Below are 20,839 nucleotides of genomic sequence, written 5' to 3'. Positions count from 1 at the left end.
GTTCCCCGGTCCAGTGGTCCCTCCCGCAAGGCTGTGGGAAGGGCCTTTAGATATGGGTGGGCTTGCACCCGCAAACCTCCCAGGATTTCTAATAAGGTCCCACTAAAACAACATACAAAAATAGAGATGAAGCATTATACTACATAAGCTACATCATCTTTAAAAAGGAAAAATGTGTAGAGAAAGGCGCTGGTATTGTTCTTCTAACAAACAAGTCTGAAAGTAACTCCTCTGTTTAAATTAAAATAAATTATGCGGTCTCCCACAGTATTCTTACGGTCTCCCACAGTATTCTTACGGTCTCCCACAGTATTCTTGCCACCAAGTTAAAGAAGTATGGGCTGGATGAATGGACTATAAGGTGGCTAGAAAGCTGGCTAGATCGTCGGGCTCAACGGGTAGTAATCAACGGCTCCATGTCTAGTTGGCAGCCGGTTTCAAGTGGAGTGCCCCAGGGATCGGTCCTGGGGCTGGTTTTGTTCAATATCTTCATTAATGATCTGGAGGATGGCGTGGACTGCACTCTCAGCAAGTTTGCAAATAACACTAAACTGGGAAGAGTGGTAGATACGCTGGAAGGTAGGGGTAGGATACAGAGGGACCTAGACAAATTAGAGGATTGGGCCAAAAGAAGCCTGATGAGGTTCAACAAGGACAAGTGCAGATTCCTGCATTTAGGACGGAAGAATCCCATGCACTGTTACAGACTAGGGACTGAATGGCTAGGTGAGGCCTCATCTGGAGTACTGTGTCCAGTTTTGAGCCCTACATTACAAGAAGAATGTGGAAAAATTGGAAAGAGTCCAGTGGAGGGCAACAAAAATGATTAGGGGGCTGGAACACATGACTTATGAGGAGAGGCTGAGGGAACTAGGATTGTTTAGTCTGCAGAAGAGAAGAATAAGGGGGGATTTGATAGCTGCTTTCAGCTACCTGAAAGGGGGTTCCAAAGAGGATGGATCTAGACTGTTCTCAGTGGCAGCAGATGACGGAGCAAGGAGTAATTGTCTCAAGTTGCAGTGGGGGAGGTTTAGGTTGGATATTAGGAAAAACTTTTTCATTAGGAGGGTGGTGAAGCACTGGAATGGGTTACCTAGGGAGGTGGTGGAATCTCCTTCCTTAGAGGTTTTTAAGGTCAGCTTGACAAAGCACTGGCTGGGATTATTTAGTTGGGGATTGGTCCTGCTTTGAGCAGAGGGTTGGACTAGATGACCTTTTGAGGTCCCTTCCAACCCTGATATTCTATGATTCTATCCCGGAACAAAGAGTGAGAGTGATGTCATCATGAAAGTGCATAAGACAGAAAGTGCAAATAATCAACAAATCAACAACAAAAGTGAATACACAAAGTGCTTTCAAAAAGAACAAAGTAAACTGAAAAAAGTCTTTTTTGGCTAACTTCTCTGTTATACCAATAATAGGTGTTACTCAGTATGGTAGAAAGAAAAAATGGTAAGAAAATATGATTTTCAAGTGGATGCTGTTTTGATCTATTTTATAGAGAGAGGATATTAATCATTACCCCAATTTATTCTATAAAAACTTCCATAAGCTCTTTAACTTCCATCAGAACATTAGCCAGAGATGGGTGGAACAAACCTTGACCTAGTGTCACCTGAACAGCAGCACTTTCTTAGTACTATACTGCATTGTCAGGCTCATCCTAATGCTTGGTTTGGGACTAAGGGTTTCCATTTGTCACTTTTGCCATTTTGATCTGGATGACTTAAAGTGATCTGAGGTATGTGGAGTCTCTCACTTCCTCAGGATAAGTTTGCAATTTTTTGCACCTTTGAAGATAATGTATTATGGCTCATACACCATCCCTCATCTAACCTCCCAATGTTAGCTAAAGCCGATTCAGCAAGGTTCTTAAGCATATGATTAACTTTAAGCATGTGACTAGTCCTGTTGACACAAAGTTAGGCACTTAAAATAACATTTTCAAGGACATTTAAGTGTCTTGGGAGCGTCCCATCTTCAAAAGAGACTGAGCGTATGTCTACACCAGGTATGGCGCTGTAGCTGTGCTGCTGTAGCACCACAGTTATGCTTCCTACATTGATAGAGGGTTTTTTTCCAGCAACGTAGTGCATTCATCTCTCTGCGGTGGTACCTAGGATGATGGAGGAATTCTTCTGTCCAGGTTGCTATGCCTCCAGTAGGGATTAGCTTGACCTAACTATGGCACTCAGGGTGCAACATTTTTCACAGCCCTGAGCAACACAGCTAGGTTGATTTAATTTTTAAGTGTAGACCAGGTCTTAGGACTCTAAGTCCTATTGACTTTCAATGAAATCTTGGTTCTTAAGTTACTAAATCACTTTTGAAAATTGGATTTAGGTTATTAGGTTACCAAGAGGCTTTTGAAAATTACACCCTTTAGGATGCTTAAGTTTACCTTGTTCAACCAGGGTTCTAGACATAGTGCAAATTAAAGACACTCAACTTTGTTTACAAGTAATTAAATGTGTAAAAACGCTGCGTGCCTACGACCACTGCTGCTTCCTCCCTGGGCTGGCTCCATCTTAGCCTGGGGCACGCTCAGTTTCCCCAGCTGCGAGCTTGGCCCATAGCCCGGCCTGTGGGCCTGCAGCCACTAGGGCCCTCCCTGCAGCAGGGCTGAGAGCAGAGGAAGCTCCAGCCTCCTGCATTGTGCGCCGGCCCCTCCTCCCCCTCCGCCAGTCTAGAAGCCTGTCCTCCCGGCCGGTGGCCGGCGCCAAGGCTGCGATCCCGGGTGCCGTGCAGTTCACACGGGTAAGGGGGGTCCCGGGGCAGCAACGCCCCGCCGGGCAGGGGATACCGCGGGTTGACTCCGGCTTGGGGCAGGGAGCAGCTGCCCGGCACCGGGTCTGACTGCAGCCGGACCGGGCAGGGGGAGGTGGGAGCCGTCAGTCCCCCCGCCCCTTACGAGGTCAGGCTGCTGCCCGGGGCGCTCTCTGCAATGCTCTCCCCCTAGGGTACTCAGGAGACCTCCAGCGTGAGTTACTTTGTTCTGTGGCCAGCAGGGCTGGGGAGAGACTGCGGACAGGGCTCAGCTGGTATGCGCGGCGCCGGCAGCTGAGCTGATCACTGCCGGGCCCAGGCCTGGGCCCTGGGCCAGCCGTCCTGCGTGGGCTTCCCACTGGACCCCACTCCCTTTGCCAGGGTGGAAATGAGGGGGGGGGGGGGAAACGGAGCTCTAGGACCCTGGAAGTGGGAAGGGTCCCCTCCGCTGCTGGCTCGGACTAGTTGATTATGATTAGGCTTCTTGCGTTCGTTGAATATTTAGAGGCTAGTCAGGCAAGTCGTGTGTTTCTGTTCACAAGGTTGAAAATTGTCATTTGCAGCAAGTTGAACTTCTTGCAAAGTGCAGACTCTCCCAGTAGCTGTTGAGAAGTGTAGTGTAGCTTGTGTACTAACGGAACTAACTACTACCCTCCTCCCTGGTTGTGTGGAAAAATGGCACGGAATTTCTTTCTAAAGGCTGCTGTTCCCAAAGTCAGAGCTCAGGGGCGCCATTTAAGATTTAACTTTAACCATGATTCTAAGGACTACTTAGGGACCTGAAAACTCTAGGTGTTATTTTGTTTTTTTTCTTGTTTGCAGATAGTTTAGAAATTAGCTGATAGGAGCACTGTATCTAATTCCTATACAAAAAAAGAGGATTTAATGACTATTAGACCCACTCAGCTCTAATGCTAACATGTTCTCACATCTTGTGTCAAGTCACTTAAGTTACACTAGTTAGGTTTAAAAATTTTATGTATATTCCTTGTTACTAACTCTTGAATACAACAATTGTAGAAAAATCTAGATTACTTTCTATCTTTTTTTTTTTTTTTTTTTTTTTTTTTTTTTGCAGTTCACCAAACTTGGAATAGATCATGTAACTTTGGAAACATCTTACTAGGGCAAGCCCCCCCATGAGTTTATACTGCACCTGCCTGGGGTTCTAGAGGTGTCACCTCACTACAAATAACAGACTAGAAACTAACCTTAAACAGGAGTGAAACTGACATTTTCAAGTCACTTTCACAGTACTGCCAATCCCAAATGTTCAAAAATCATGAATCAGGTTCACCAAAAATCATGAGATTGGCTTTAAAATCAGGAGATTATGGGAAAATAACGGATTTGGAGTTCTTTTGATTTGCCTTCTGCTTTTTGAGCCTTTAGTGTGCACTGGGGTCACATTTTGAAGTTTTCTCCACAGCCACGAGGACTAGAAACTTCATTTTTCTTTTAGAATGAAGGCTGAAATCATCACATATCCACTTGACTCCAGGAGCTGGGGCTTTAAGGAAAACAATTATCATGAGACTCATGACAAAATCACGAGAGTTGGCAACACTGCTTTTACTTCTGTTTAAAGGCTAGTTACTTTCCAGAAGCCTCTTAAATACAACACTACAGCGATTGAGTGTCAGTTCTCAGAGGAGAATATTTAAAACCAAACACCAAGAAAATTCTATATTTTAAAGTTGAGAAAAAAACTGAGACTTCTGTGATACATCAGGGCCACTGCAGCAGGAAAGGAAAATAAGCAGGCACAGGAGCTCTGGGCAGTTCTTCCTTTAGAAAGAAAGTTGGAAGGTCAAATTTTCTAGTCCTTAATCAATTAAAACTTCTATTGCTATCAGTTCCTCCACTCAGATGTAAACATCACAGTGAACATGTGGTCAATAACTATACACATAATACTTAAATATCTGAGCCTCTTTTACAGGCTAAACTTCCATATCCTTAATCACCAGCCCTTTCTTACCTTAATCACCCTGTCTCTGTTTTTAAACACAGTACTAACTCCCTGCCTCAGGGGCACCTCTCCTCTGCAGAACTTACATTTCACACTAAGGACTTGTATACGCTGGCACTTTACAGCGCTGCAACTTTCTTGCTTGGGGGTGAAAAAACACCCCCCTGAGCGCAGCACGTTTCAGCGCTGTAAAGTGCCAGTGTAGACAGTGCACCAGCGCTGGGAGACGTGCTCCCAGCACTGGTAGCTACGCCCCTCGTTGAGGTGTGTTTTTTTTAGAGCGCTGGGAGCGCTGCCGCAACTACACAAGCCACATTAAAGCGCTGCAGGCTAGTCAGGCAAGTCGCTTTAACGTGGCCAGTGTAGACTAGCCCTAATGCTGTGCTGTAGTTAAGAGCTCCACCTGGGAGCTTGCACACCTTTATGAAACACAAGGGGGGGCTTCTGCCCTTCCCTGGCCCCCCTAACTGGCGCCCTTAGCAGAGCTTTCTGCCTCTCTCATCTTTACACTTGCCAAAGGATGTCATTCTTAAATCTCTCCTATTTTAAATGATGATGAACTTAATTATGGTCCAAAGTTTAAAATAAGTTAACCAGTTGCTTATCTGCCATATTGCCAGCTCTGGCATAAATGTTTCCAAATTCTTTATTTTTGTGCTGTTTTATAAGAACTACACCAGCGTGCCAGACTTGTGGGGAACAAACAAATATTGCAGTTTATGTGAGGCCAGCTTCTGGACTTCAAATTAAAAATTCCAGGGCCAAATTTTCTGCTGAAATAACTCCACTGAAGTTAGTGGAGTTACACCAGCAGGGAATTTGCCTTCCACTGTTCAAGGAGTCTGCTCTCTGGAGAATATTATGAAAGCAAAGTAATGCAGGAGCCTAGACTTCCCACTAACATACTTGGAGAATGATTGATCAAATTCCTTGGTTTCTTTCTTGCGTGTTCAGTATTCAGTAAAAGTTCAACTTTTTTCAGCTTGCTTTGAAAGAAACAAGCTTTAACGCAGTTGTTTGTGCTACTGGCTGTAGTTAAAATTGTCAACATTTCCCATTATTAGCGAGATTTTCATGGTGGCTAAAATGTAGCCAGTAGTTCTGGCATTAGAGTTTATTTAGTATATATTTAAAAATATAATTTTTAAGAGATTTTGTTCTACCACTTTTATTACAGAAAGGTAAAGAAAAAAGTCCTGATTACATTCAGTGCCAAGCATCTTCAACTCCTGTGGAAGTCAATGAGGGTTTGGGTGCTGAGCACCTTGCAGAATCCGGTCCACAGAGTTAGTTTTACTGGTTTAAGGTGGAATACTCATTTTGCTCATGTATGTATGCTTAAGATGGGATATTCTTTCTGCTTATATAGTGTTCTGATATTTGTAGGAAATAAGACTTGTTTCCTAAATTTGTTGGGAAAAAATACTAAATACAATGTTTCAAATATGAATGCCTAAAAGTAAGTTCCTAAGTCTATATTTGGACACTGAGTAAGTGGCCTCATTGTCCATTTGTTGGAAAACTGATGGTGGCTTGCTCTTCCAACAAACAGGTGATAGTAAGACCCTGAAGGTCAAAGGCTGTTGGAGACTTGTTTCATTGCTACAAACAGCAGCTCCTTTCACTTTTTCTTTTAGCCCTATTAAGCCTGCTAGTATTGAACCTTGGAGCTCTGCTTAAGCCTTGTCTACACTGCCACTTTACAGCGCTGAAACTTTCTTGCTCAGTGGTGTGAACCCTCCCCTCCGACCAATGCAAGTTTCAGTGCTATAAAGTGGCAGTGTAGACAGTGCACCAGCACTGGAAGCTACTCCCATCATGGGGGTGGGTTTTTTATGGGTTTATTTGTTTTTTATGGTGCCGTGATTACACAGCCACGTTAAAGTGCTGCCGCAGCAGCGCTTTAACATTGGTAGTGAAGCAGGGCCGGCTCCAGGCATCAGCGCAGCAAGCAGATGCTTGGGGCGGCCAATGGAGAGTGGCGGCAATTCGGTGGCGGGTCCCTCAGTCCCTCTCGGAGGGAAGGACCTGCTGTGGAATTGCCACCGAAGAATGAAGCGGCGGCGGTAGAGCAGCCGCTGAAGTGCCGCCGATCGCGCCTTTTTTTTTTTTTTCCTGCTGCTCGAGGTGGCAAAAACGCTGGAGCCAGCCCTGTAGTGAAGACATATCCTACATCATAGGAAACTAAGGGTCAGAGCCTTCTTTCCCCATCTGGAGGCTGTGTGTCTTATAAAATTATTACAATTTAAGGGAGGGAAAAAGTAAGTTTGTGGATAAGAATAAACTTTTGTTTGTCTACAGCATTGAAAGTATGTGTTCAGAGACAAAACATTTTGTGGACTTTATGTAACAACATAAAATCAAACTACGTCTTTGAATATTTGCATGAGTATCCTGATGGAAATGAGCGCTTAGTATTATACTGTATAAATAGCTGTGGTTAAGAGCATAAAAATAGTTTGGCAATCATAGAGTACGGCCAGAAGTTACACTGAAGCAATATTAGGATTATAAATCAAACCAACAGGAAATTCTAAGTTAAGGCAGACATTTTGCCCTTAAATAACATACACATATGAACTTTTTCTCCCTCAATAACAGGAACACAGAATTTCTGTAACTCTGAATTTTTTGGCTTGTTGCAAACTTAATGGACCGAATTTTCAGGCAGGCCTGCCTAAATCTAGGCTTCTAAATCCCTATTTAGACATTGAACTTGTAGCCCGTATGAATATTAGTCTAGTGGTAGACTTACTTAATTAATGAAGTTAAAGAGCAAAACTCCACAATGAACATCCCCTTGCTTCATATATTTGAGAAATGAGATTTTATTGCTCCAAATAATTCTTTCCACTTCAATAGTATTTTCCATTCAGGGATTTCAAAGCACTTCAAGGGTTATAAAAGCAACATTATCAGGCACCCACAGTTTTTAAAGTTTTCTTGATAGGTATAAATATCACTTTCCCTATCGCCTTTAAGCTAGTCAGTGTAGCAAACATGTATCTTAAAAACATACTCATCTGCACCCCAAGTAAAACAGCAAATTATATATCTGGATGTGAATCCAAATTAGGCTCTTCCGGGGACCAGTTTTGACAGTTACTGATAGTGCACTCATCAAAAATTTGATCTGAGTGAAGGCTATGAAGAAGCTATTGTCAGTAAATGTGAAAATATTGTGCTATACTTGTATCTAATTAAACATGTAATAATGTAATTGTGCAGATTTCCTCTCATACTAGTACACCTTGTGATAACTGTTTTAAAGGCTTTAAGGAAAGCACTTGTGGTGTTCCTATGTAGTTTAGGAGAGAGCATTGATCTGTTGAAAATATTAATTATAGCCCACATACAGTGCTTTTCACACTGAAAGAGCTGCACAAACATGAAGTAGTGTATTAGCCAGTTTAAAAAAAAAATAGCACTTTACATTTTCCTCTTGGCTGCTAAAATGTGGCATAGTTTGAAATGCTGGTTCAAAAACTGACTATTATATAGCATGAGAAAGTAGCATATTACATTACTACAAGAACACTGTCCAGTTCAGAGCCATATTATAAATAGTTTCCTTAACTTTATTATTAATCACAGCTTGCTGTAGATTATTAAAGGTGGAAGCATTTTAAAAACATCCTTTTTGTCATTTATTCTGTTTGTAACGTTTTGCACATCACTCAGCTTGGATAGTACAAATACCAGCTGAGAGGCCAGGTTTATAGTTGTTGTCCTCCCCTCCTCCTCCCCCTCCACAATTATCAGTTACTGGTTCTCATGCACTACACCGGTGCTTAAGTGTTTGGGTCCTTAATATTCTTCTAGAACAGGGGTGGACAATCTTTTTGGCCCAAAGGCCACATCTGGGTGTGGAAATTGTATGCAGGGCCTTGAATGTAGGGCTGGGGCAGAGGGTTGGGGTCCGGGAGGGAGTGCGAGGGGGTGCGGTGTGCAGGAAGGGGCTCAGGGCAAGGGGTTGGGGTGTAGGAGGAGTGCAGGGTGAAGCAGGGGGCTCAGGGCAGGGGGTTAGGGTGCAGGAGGGGGTGTGGAGTGCGGGAGAGGGCTCAGGGGAAGGGATTGGGGTGCGGGGTGCAGGAGAGATTTGGGGAGCGGGCTCCAGCCCGGTGCCGCTTACCTCGAGTAGCTCCAGGGTGACAACGGCATACAGTGGGGCTAAGATAGGCTCCCTGCCTGCCCTGGCCCGGTGACATTCCCGGAAGTATCCAGCATGTCCGGCAGTGGCTCCTGGGGGTGGGGTGGGGCAAGCGGCTCTGCCCCGCGCTGCCCTCGCCTGCGGGTACCACCCCCGAAGCTCCCATTGGCCGCGGTTCCCTGTTCCCGGCCAATGAGAGCTGCGCGGGTCGGTGCCTGCAGGTGAGGGTGGCGCACAGAACCCTCTGCTCCCCCTCCCCCAGGGGCCGCAGGGACATGGTGCCGGCTGCTTCTGGGAGCAGCACGGGGCCAGGGTAGGCAGGGAGCCTGCCTTAGCCCACTGCGCTGGGGGCTGGCAAGGTATCTATATGCCAGATATACTAGTATCGGAGGGGTAGCCGTGTTAGTCTGAATCTGTAAAAAGCAACAGAGGGTCCTCTGGCACCTTTGAGACTAACAGAAGTATTGGGAGCATAAGCTTTCGTGGGTCAGACTTGCATCTGAAGAAGTGAGGTTCTTTTAGAGATTCAGACTAACACGGCTACCCCTCTGATACTAGTATATCTGGCATATAGATATCTTGCAATGCCAGCTACAAAAGTCCCATGAAAATGCCTGTTCTCACTTTCGGGTGACATTGTAAATAAGAAGTGGGCAGCATTATCTCCCATAAATGTAAACAAACTTGTTTGTTTTAGCGATTGGCTGAAAGAGAAGTAGGACTGAGTGGACTTGTAGGCGCTAAAGTTTTGCATTGTTTTGTTTTTTGAGTGGTTATGTAACAAAAAAAAATCTACATTTGTAAGTTGCACTTTCACGATAAAGAGATTGCACTATAGTACTTGTATGAGGTGAATTGAAAAATACTGTTTATCATTTTTACAGTGCAAATATTTGTAATAAATCATATAAAGTGAGCATTGTACACTTTGTATTCTCTCTTGTAATTGAAATCAATATATTTGAAAATGTAGAAAAACATCCAAAATATTTAATAAATTTTAACTGATATTCTATTGTTTAACAATGTGATTAAATCTGCGATTAATCACGATTAATTCAAAGTCAGACTTGCATCTGAAGAAGTGAGGTTCTTACCCACAAAAGCTTATGCTCCCAATACTTCTGTTAGTCTCAAAGGTGCCACAGGACCCTCTGTTGCTTTTTCCAGATATACTAAACATTCGTATGCCCCTTCATGCTTCGGCCATCATTCCAGAGGACTTGCTTCCATGCTGATGATGCTCGTTAAAAAAAATGAGTTAATTAAATTTGTGACTGAACTCCTTGGGGGAGAATTATATGTCTCCTGCTGTATATTACCCACATTCTGCCATATATTTTATGTTATAGTAGTCTCGGATGATGACTCAGCACATGTTGTTCATTTTAAGGACACTTTCACTGCAGATTTGACAAAACGCAAAGAAGGTACCTGCGACCAAGTATTTCTTTTCACAAGCTAGACCCCTGTCTCATCCTGGGTCCCAGTCCTTTCTCCCCAAATCAGTCCTAGGTGTTTACAGCAGTCATCCGGGGCAGGGATTCAGTGGAGAACTGGTGACCTTGATTAACTCACTCTCCAGCCTTACATAGGATTTACAAAATGCGGGAATCTTTTGTTTGAATCTGTTTGATTCCTACCGCCCCTTCAGTGGAAAAGTACCAGCAGTGTCCCAGGTGGTATTTTGTACCAGGTGACATCATCACATTGTGAACAAGAAGTGGGCAACAAATGTAAACAAATTTGTTTATCTGAGTGATTGGCTGAACAAGAAATAGGACTGAGTAGACTTGTAGGCTCTAAAGTTTTACATTGTTTTATTTTTGAATGCAGTTATTTTTTGTACATAATTCTACATTTGTAAGTTCTACTTTCGTGATAAAGAGATTGCACTACAGTACTTGTATTAGGTGAATTGAAAAATACTATTTCTTTTGGTTTTTACAGTGCAAGTACTTGTAATCAAAAATAAATATAAAGTGAGCACTATATACTTTGTATTCTGTGTTATAACTTCAAAAATATTTAAATAAATGGTATTCTATTATTGTTCAACAGTGTGATTAATCACAATTCATTTTTTTAATCGCGTGATTAATCCTGATTAATTTTTTAAATCGTTTGACAGCCCTAGATACCATGGATACATCCCGCCTCATTTGCTTCTAAGTTATAAACCTCAAGTCCAGAGATGTACAGTTTAGTCAAGAGATCCTAAAGAGGGATATCAGAAGATATAGCACTTATGTTTAAAATAGGCAATCCAACGGTTATTCATTTTGGGGTATAAGAACAGAATAATATAATTTCAAAATCTGGTTGGAACAAATATCTTCAATATTTCAGCATTTTGGGATTCAGTACCACTGGTCAAGAACTTGGAAGGAATCTAAGGAGCAGAGAGAGAGAGAAAAATATTTGGTCTTGTACCATCAGCTAGTCATTTGTAATTCATTCTCCTAGTTAGTTTTAATGATACACATATTATTATATGGCAGTGGTTCTCAAACTTATTTGATAGGCCTCCCTTCTTTGCGTCTGTAGTCGTTTACGCCCCCTCCTCCCCCACAAGTACATATACCGCCACCTAGCTCTGAAGGCAAATGGAGAGCTGCAGCTGCTGGCTGGGTGCCCAGCTCTGAAGGCAGCTACATGCCAGCAGCAGCATAGAAGTAAGGGTTGCAATGTGAAAAGTTATATTCATCAATGTCACTTTTCACAGCAGACTTAGCATCCCATTGCCACCCTTACTTCTGTGCTCCTGCTGCCACCCTGGAGCTGACAGCTGGAGCCTTGCCGCCTCCAGGTGAGGGATGGGGGAGTGGGGAGAAGGAAGGCGAGCCTGAGCCTGGGCTGCCTCCTGGTGAGGGATTGTGTTGGGGAGGAAGGCAAGCCCGAGGTCAGATGGAGGGGCTTCAGCTATCCCCTTTATCCCCTGCCTTCTGGGTGTGCATGGTCCTTCTTCATGAGCCCCAGCCACCCGGGACTCACAGATAGAGCTCTTCAAAAAAAAAAAAAAAAGACATAATGCTCACACCTCTCTTGATCCATTCCCGCGCCTGCCTTGGGAGACCTGCTCCATAGTTTGATAACAGCTGTCATGGTATTAGCCTTGTGTATATTTTTCTTACCAAGAGTCAGTCATAAGTATACCTCGGTTTGGGATTTTTTTTTCCTTTTTTTTTTTTTTGCCAGAGCAGCCCAATTTTGTAACCTTCAGGATAGGCTGCATGACCTATCTGTTTTCATAGGCTTTTCTTTGGGAGAGATCGACTTGGAAAGACTGAGTTGAGAAATTTTGTTTGGTATTAAGAAGATAGAAAACAGGTCTGTGTTTTATTTTCATTTATGATCTATGGGTGCAGGCCCTTTTTTAATTGCTTTATATGAATTTTATAACGTGCCTAAAAACTGGACTATGGACAGTGAACTAGGGTCCTAGACAGATAGCTTTTTAGTTTCTTCCACATCAATAAAGCGAGCCTTCTCCTTTACGAGGAGTGGAAGCTCATCTTCCAGCCTTCCATACCCCTTTGCAGCTCAGACATGGGATATGGGCTGCTGAAGTAGAGGAGGGTTTCTGCAAGATTCAGCATCTACCAGCACTTCTCCATCCTAATGCCTCAAAATGTAGTGCTTAACGTTGGCTGACTATCTAATATTCTTTAAATACTGTATTAGATATTTCTGTAAATTGTTTCTGATGTTAAACTCTGCAAAATCTTCTGGGGCAAGGTCTGTAATATTCTAATGCATGCCATAGCATCAGTTTATTAAAGTGTCTCATTGATCATATGGCATTGAAAGGAGACCAGATTAAATCATATTTCATACATAGACTCTCCAGTCTACATTTTTGCTTATTATTGATGAGATGCCTCACAGTATCTTTGCTTTTCCAATAAAGTCTGGTGGGTTTATTTTCCTTTTGAGGTAAATTTTGAAATTACTTCAGATCTGAGTGTTAGGGGAAGCCTAATAGATTGAATTCAGAAACAGGAAAATATTTTTTTTCAAAGCACACCAGTATTCTGTGTGATTATTCCATAGCAAACATGGCAACTGTTTTCAATACAGTAAGTTTTGATGTAAGCCAAAGGGGAGTGTCTCATCTGCACTTAGGACGGAAGAATCCCATGCACTGCTACAGACTAGGGACCGAGTGGCTAGGCAGCAGTTCTGCAGAAAAGGACCTAGGGGGTACAGTGGACGAGAAGCTGGATATGAGTCAACAGTGTGCCCTTGTTGCCAAGAAGGCTAACGGCATTTTGGGCTGTATAAGTAGGGGCATTGCCAGCAGATCGAGGGACGTGATCGTTCCCCTCTATTCAACATTGGTGAGGCCTCATCTGGAGTACTGTGTCCAGTTTTGGGCCCCACACTACAAGAAGGATGTGGAAAAATTGAAAAGAGTCCAGTGGAGGGCAACAAAAATGATTAGGGGTCTGGAACACATGACTTATGAGGAGAGGCTGAGGGAACTGGGATTGTTTAGTCTCCAGAAGAGAAGAATGAGGGGGGATTTGATAGCTGCTTTCAACTACCTGAAAGGGGGTTCCAAAGAGGATGGATCTAGACTGTTCTCAGTGGTACCAGATGTCAAAACAAGGAGTAATGGTCTCAAGTTGCAGTAGGGGAGGTTTAGGTTGGATATTAGGAAAAACTTTTTCACTAGGAGGGTGGTGAAGCATTGGAATGGGTTACCTAGGGAGGTGGTGGAATCTCCTTCCTTAGAGGTTTTTAAGGTCAGGCTTGACAAAGCCCTGGCTGGGATGATTTAGTTGGGATTAGGTCCTGCTTTGAGCAGGGGGTTGGACTAGATGACCTCCTGAGGTCCCTTCCAACCCTGATATTCTATGATTCGATGATTCTATCTCTTTCTGTTGTAAACTAAAAGAAGTGATGTTTCTTCTGAGAATGAGAGGCCTACTTCAGCAGCAGCTAGAAAGAAAAGGATAGTTATTATAGATGGGAATCTGGCTGTAGATTACTAATGTCTATGTATTACCTTTTGAGATATTCTTGTATACTTTCCATTCCATGTGAATTTCGTGACTGTTTATAGCCTTAACAATTTTAGATTAGTTCTAAGGGGCTGCTGGTAATGGGGGAAAGCGGGAGAGATCCCCCGCCCCTTCCCAGCCTCAGCTCTGTGGCTGCCACGGTGAGAGAGATCCATCACATTAGAAAGGTAAGACTACTGATATTAAAATATGAGTTGTGGGCTTTTATTTGTAGAACAAAAAACATTAATTATTATTACGTTTTTTTTATATAGTGCTTTTATCCAAAGCGCTTTACAATAGTTAGCTAATGGTACAAACAACATTTGGAAAGATCATTAAGTGATCCGCCAAGACCCTCAACAATTTTCAAGTGGTCTGCGAAAAAAAAAAGGTTTGAGAACCACTGCATTATGGTAATTTACAGCTGTATGCTCTGCAATACTTAAATTAAGGACAGGTTGTATTCTGTTTTGAAACTATTACTGTTTCTAGCAAAATAGTGTTTTAAGAATTGTCTAAATTTTTGTATAATAAACCATAACAACTCATGTGGTGTCATTATGGAATAGTGTTTACCACACACAGTATTGCTGCAGTTTTGCAACTAAAATACTATTTAGAATATCAGGGTTGGAAGGGACGTCAGGAGGTCATCTAGTCCAACCACCTGCTCAAAGTAGGACCAAAGCGGTACATGCTAAAAATCTTGTTAATATAAGTCATTGGTGACAATGGTTACAAATTAGGCAAGAGGGAAACAGTGGTATGCTTAATCTGCTTTTGTGGATATAAATTTCTAGTGCGTTTTTTCACCCACCGTTTTTTACATTTGCAATTTAGATCACTTGGATGTCAAATTTTATGATTAGTACTTCAGCAATCAAGAACTGAGATGTGAGTGACCAAACCCAAAGATACAATACAATTATTTACACACGCAAAAATGGAGGCTTGGTAAAGACTGGGCTAAAAATGTTACTCTCTCGAGTAATGACATGGATGTCCACTGGTATGCAGCATGTTGTAGAGGTTTGCCAGTGACTCCAAATGGGGAGGAGGCAGAGTAGATACAGAGGGTCTTGACAATGGCTACATGGGCTGTGAGGTGCAATTTAACTTAGGGAAATGTAAAATAATGAGGTTAAGACTGAAAAATGGCAAAGAAATTTTTCTGTAAATGATTAGCATCTTGCAGAATGTAATCTGCAAAGATTACTCCTGGGGGAATTCTGCGTGACTGCGCACCCACAGAAAATGGCCCCATGCAGATTTCCTGTGTTTCCCTGCAGAAAATGGCAGGGAAGTAAAGGGAAGCTGTGCGAGGGGCAACCATAGGTGCAGTTTTTTGTGGGGGATTGCCCCCCTCCAAACAGAGGCAAGGCATGGGGGGGCACATGGGGTTACATGCCACTGCCCCCAGATCTCACACTGAGCTGCCTGCACCCAGATTGCCCCACACAGAAACCTCTCACTTCACACCTGGATCCCCCCACACTTGCATCCTGCTGGGCTGAGCCTGCTCACCCACACCTGGTGCACCTGGCGCAAAGGGGCAGGGCCCTGGGGTATTTCTGGGCAGGCCCAGACCTTGCACTGTCAGGGTCAGGTGCAGCCTCACTGCCGAGTCCCTGTACTGGGGGAGGTGGGGGCTTCAGGGTCATCTCCCACTACAATGCAGCCAATGGCCCGGGGTCCCCACTGCCATGCTGGAGCCACATTTATTTATTGACAAATAAAATTTGCATAATTTTAAAATACTGTGTGTATAATTTTTAATTTTTTGGTGCAGAATTTTAATTTTTTTGGTGCAGAATTCCCTCAGGAGTAAAAGATCCATGGACGAGGAAGGCCAGCAATTTGCATCTGTCAGCTCAATGTCTAGAGTTAGAATAGCTGGTGAGATAAATTAAGCTTGTTTGGAGGGAGTTATTGAACTGTTTTTGTCAAGTAATGTTTTTATTATTATTTTGTATAGGCATTCAGATGCTTCAATGAGTGCATTTTTATACATCTAAAAATAAGTGCATATCTTTTGCCAAATTTCCCTTTTTTCATCTTGAAGTAATTTGAGTTATTCATGCACAGAAAAATCTAAAACTGGCAAGCATGCAGTATGTGCCTGTATATCTTATATATGTATGTATTTAGATTTATAAAATATATATTTCACTAGAACTTGGGACATATGAATACAATTTAATAAACACATATTGTCATACATTTCTATGCTTTGAGGGATCAGGATGTATATCATTCCTTTCAAGAAACCAATTCCCCATTAGCCACTTGTTCTCACCCCTCATAAAAAAATCCCTAAAGAAGAGATGTCCTTTTACTGAGCCCTGAAGGCTAGTAAATTTGGGCTCTGTTGCACCAGCAGGGAGAGCTAATTTCAGAGCAGAGGAACCCACCAGCCGCTTCATGTTTAAATCTGGGGATTTTAGCTTGATATGTCAGCTGATGTCAACTGCTGTGGTGGAGTACAGGGTGAGGGCTAGTCACTCAGATAGCTGGGACCAAACCATCTCATGCTTTATAGACCAAAGTCAGTAACTTGAATTGCATCTTGGAGTGAGCAGATAGTACAGTTTTGGAGAATTTCTGAAGAACAGTTATCACATCTTCCCATCAGCTAGCATTGTCAAACAGGCAACTGTACTCTGCATCAGCTGTAGCCCCATGTACAGTAGTAGAGCTGTCTGCCTGTTGAAATAATCTAGTCTTAAAGTGACAGAGGCATGGCTTACTACTTCCAGGTTCAGATCCAGTAGAAAAGGATATGAGCATTTCCGAGGCTAAGGAGTATTTCCACTGATGTCACTTGTGATTTTAGAAGCAACAGAGGATCCAAGAGCACCCCTAAATTGTGAAACACTTGTGCAAAGGATGGAAAATCACCTCAATAACAGAGGCAAGAGCTACCTTGCTTATACCACTGAGTATGCTAGCATCTCTTTTGTCTTATCCTGAGTTTGTGAACTTGCTCTCCTCCCAGTTCCACTCTTAGGTAAGCACTGAGTAGACATGGAAATGGTAGCAAGAGGGCCTGATGAAAATGAAACACAAATCTAAGTGTCATCCATGTTTTGGATGCAGCCTAAATCACCTTCCAATCCTACACCCAGCTTTATGCATGTGTTGAATGACAGTGGTGATACCATGGAGCCTTACAGAACCCCATATGATAAATACCTCTGGAAGATGAGCAACTACACGAAAATAATAAGTTGAGACTGCTTAGATAGAAAAGTGCCGAACCACTACTGAGCAATATCAAACAGTTGAGCCAGGCTGCACATGTGAGTCAGCAAAATCTGATGGTCAATACTAGAGGCTCCTTACACATCTCAGAGAATCACATACACCAGACAGATGTCCATGATTAGGAGATCAGCAACCCATGAGACAAGCATAGTACCTGGTGCTTAGTCTTTCTATTTTAGGTTTTTTTATAGTACCAAAGAAACTAAGCGGTTTCATAGAATCATAGAATATCAGGATTGGAAGGGACCTCAGGAGGTCATCTAGTTCAACCCCCTGCTCAAAGCAGGACCAATTCCCAACTAAATCATCCCAGCCAGGGCTTTGTCAAGCTGGGCCTTAAAAACCTCCAAGGAAGGAGACTCCACCACCTCCCTAGGTAACGCATTCCAGTGCTTCACCACCCTCCTAGTGAACTAGTGTTTCCCAATATCCAACCTAGACTTCCCCCACTGCAACTTGAGACCATTGCTCCTTGTTCTGTCATCTGCCACCACTGAGAACAGCCGAGCTCCATCCTCTTTGGAACCCCCCTTCAGGTAGTTGAAAGCAGCTATCAAATCCCCCCCTCATTCTTCTCTTCTGGAGACTAAACAATCCCAGTTCCCTCAGCATCTCCTCATAAGTCATGTGCTCCAGACCCCTAATCATTTTTGTTGCCCTCTGCTGGACTCTTTCCAATTTTTCAACATCCTTCTTGTAGTGTGGGGCCCAAAACTGGACACAGTACTCCAGATGAGGCCTCACCAATGTCAAATAAAAGGGAATGATCACGTTCCTCGATCTGCTGGCAATGCCCCTACTTATACAGCCCAAAATGCCGTTAGCCTTCTTGGCAACAAGAGCACATTGTTGACTCATATCCAGCTTCTCGTCCACTGTGACCCCTAGGTCCTTTTCTGCAGAACTGCTACCTAGCCATTCGGTCCCTAGTCTGTAGCAGCGCATGGGATTCTTCCGTCCTAAGTGCAGGACTCTGTACTTGTCCTTGTTGAACCTCATCAGGTTTTTTTTGGCCCAATCCTCTAATTTGTCTAGGTCTCTCTGTATCCGATCCCTACCCTCTAGTGTATCTACCACGCCTCCCAGTTTAGTGTCATCTGCAAACTTGCTGAGAGTGCAGTCCACACCATCCTCCAGATCATTAATAAAGATATTAAACAAAACCGGCCCCAGGACCGACCCTTGGGGCACTCCGCTTGAAACCGGCTACCAACTAGACATGGAGCCATTGCTCGCTACCAGTTGAGCCCAATGATCTAGCCAGCTTTCTATCCACCTTACAGTCCATTCATCCAGCCCATACTTCTTTAACTTGGTGGCAAGAATACTGTGGGAGACCGTATCAAAAGCTTTGCTAAAGTCAAGGAATAACACATCCACTGTTTTCCCCTCATCCACAGAGCCAGTTATCTCATCATAGAAGGCAATTAGGTTAGTCAGGCACGACTTCCCCTTGGTGAATCCATGCTGACTGTTGCTGATCACTTTCCTCTCCTCTAAGTGGGGTGGGGAGGGATAGCTCAGTGGTTTGAGCACTGGCCTGCTAAACCCAAGGTTGTGAGTTCAAACCTTGAGGGGGCCACTTGGGGATCTGGGGCAAAATCAGTACTTGGTCCTGCTAGTGAAGGCAGGGGACAGGACTCGATGACCTTTCAAGGTCCCTTCCAGTTCTAGGAGATGGGATATCTCCATTAATTTAATTTAATTTAAGTGCTTCAGAATTGATTCCTTGAGGACCTGCTCCATGATTTTTCCAGGGACTGAGGTGAGGCTCACTGGCCTGTAGTTCCCCGGATCCTCCTTCTTCCCTTTTTTAAAAATGGGCACTACATTAGCCTTTTTCCAGTCATCCGGGACCTCCACCAATCGCCATGAGTTTTCAAAAATAATGGCCAGTGGCTCTGCAATCTCATCCGCCAACTCCTTTAGCACCCTCGGATGCAGCGCATCCGGCCCCATGGACTTGTGCACGTCCAGTTTTTCTAAATAGTCCCGAACCACTTCTTTCTCCACAGAGGGCTGGTCACCTTCTCCCCATATTGTGCTGCCCAGTGCAGCAGTCTGGGAGCTGACCTTGTTCGTGAAGACAGAGGCAAAAAAAGCTTTGAGTACATTAGCTTTTTCCACATCCTCGGTCACTAGGTTGCCTCCCTCATTCAGTAAGGGGCCCACACTTTCCTTGACTTTCTTCTTGTTGCTAACATACCTGAAGAAACCTTTCTTGTTACTCTTAACATCTCTTGGTAGCTGCAACTCCAAGTGTGATTTGGCCTTCCTGATTTCACTCTTGCATTCCTGAGCAATATTTTTATACTCCTCCTTGGTCATTTGTCCAATCTTCCACTTCTTGTAAGCTTCTTTTTGCGTTTAAGATCAGCAAGGATTTCACTGTTAAGCCAGGCTGCTCGCCTGCCATATTTACTGTTCTTTCTACACATCGGGATGTTTTTTTCCTGCAACCTCAATAAGGATTCTTTACAATACAGCCAGCTCTCCCGGACTCCTTTCCCCCTCATGTTATTCTCCCAGGGGATCCTGTACATCAGTTTCCTGAGGGAGTCAAAGTCTGCTTTTCTGAAGTCCAGGGTCCGTATTCTGCTGCTCTCCTTTCTTCCTTGTGTCAGGATCCTGAACTCGAGCATCTCATGGTCACTTCCTCCCAGGTTCCCATCCACTTTTGCTTCCCCTACTAATTCTTCCCGGTTTGTGAGCAGCAGGTCAAGAAAAGCTCTGCCCCTAGTTGGTTCCTCCAGCACTTGCACCAGGAAATTGTCCCCTATACTTTCCAAAAACTTCCTGGATTGTCTGTGCACCGCTGTATTGCTCTCCCAGCAGATATCAGGGTGATTAAAATCTCCCATGAGAACCAGGGCCTGCGATCTAGCAACTTCTGCTAGTTGCCAGAAGAAAGCCTTGTCCACCTCATCCCCCTGGTCTGGTGGTCTATAGCAGACTCCGACAACGACATCACCCTTGTTGCTCACACTTCTCAACTTTATCCAGAGACTCTCAGGTTTTTCTGCAGTTTCATACCGGAGCTCTGAGCAGTCATACTGCTCTCTTACATACAACGCAACTCCCCCACCTTTTCTGCCCTGCCTGTCCTTCCTGAACAGTTTATATCATCCATGGCAGTATTCCAGTCATGTGAGTTATCCCACCAAGTCTCTGTTATTCCAATCGCATCATAGTTCCCTGACTGTGCCAGGACTTCCAGTTCTCCCTTCTTGTTTCCCAGGCTTCTTGCATTTGTGTATAGGCACTTAAGATAACTCATCGATCGTCCCTTTTTCTCAGTATGAGACAGGAGTCCTCCCCTCTTGTGCTCTCCTGCTCGTGCTTCCTCCCGATATCCCATTTCCCCACGTACCTCAGGGCTTTGGTCTCCTTTCCCCGGTGAACCTAGTTTAAAGCCCTTCTCACTAGGTTAGCCAGCCTGCTTGCGAAGATGCTCTTCCCTCTCTTCGTTAAGTGTAGCCCGTCTCTGCCTAGCACTCCTCCTTCTTGGAACACCACCCCATGATCGAAGAATCCAAAGCCTTCTTTCCGACACCACATGCATAGCCATTCGTTGACTTCCACGATTCAACGGTCTCTACCCCGGCCTTTTCCTTGCACAGGGAGGATGGACGAGAACACCACTTGCACCTCAAACTCCTTTATCCTTCTTCCCAGAGC

General features: G+C 43.8%; 1 protein-coding gene and 1 long non-coding RNA gene across 5 annotated transcripts in view; one reads left to right on the top strand and one right to left on the bottom strand.

Annotated features, from left to right (window-relative positions):
* Positions 1 to 2,616: 2,616 nt before the first annotated feature.
* The window catches only part of STON1 (stonin 1), a 58,897-nt gene continuing 40,674 nt past the window's right edge, over positions 2,617 to 20,839 (top strand). For 3 of the 4 annotated variants that reach the window (XM_065590742.1, XM_065590741.1, XM_065590739.1), the window contains exon 1: positions 2,617 to 2,757. The gene's annotated coding sequence lies outside the window, so the exon portion shown is untranslated. Of the gene's footprint in view, positions 2,758 to 2,862; positions 2,981 to 20,839 lie in introns of those variants that run through there. The other variant, XM_065590740.1, reaches the window with a different exon arrangement.
* Positions 10,695 to 20,839, bottom strand: part of LOC135982698 (uncharacterized) — a 30,726-nt gene continuing 20,581 nt past the window's right edge. The window contains exon 3 of the long non-coding RNA XR_010600242.1: positions 10,695 to 11,280. This is a non-coding gene — a long non-coding RNA (uncharacterized LOC135982698). The remainder of the gene's footprint in view (positions 11,281 to 20,839) is intronic.

This window comes from Chrysemys picta, chromosome 3 (assembly GCF_011386835.1).
Source record: "Chrysemys picta bellii isolate R12L10 chromosome 3, ASM1138683v2, whole genome shotgun sequence".
NCBI classification, from domain to species: Eukaryota; Metazoa; Chordata; order Testudines; family Emydidae; genus Chrysemys; species Chrysemys picta.
This window is presented reverse-complemented; position numbering and strand designations above follow the sequence as displayed.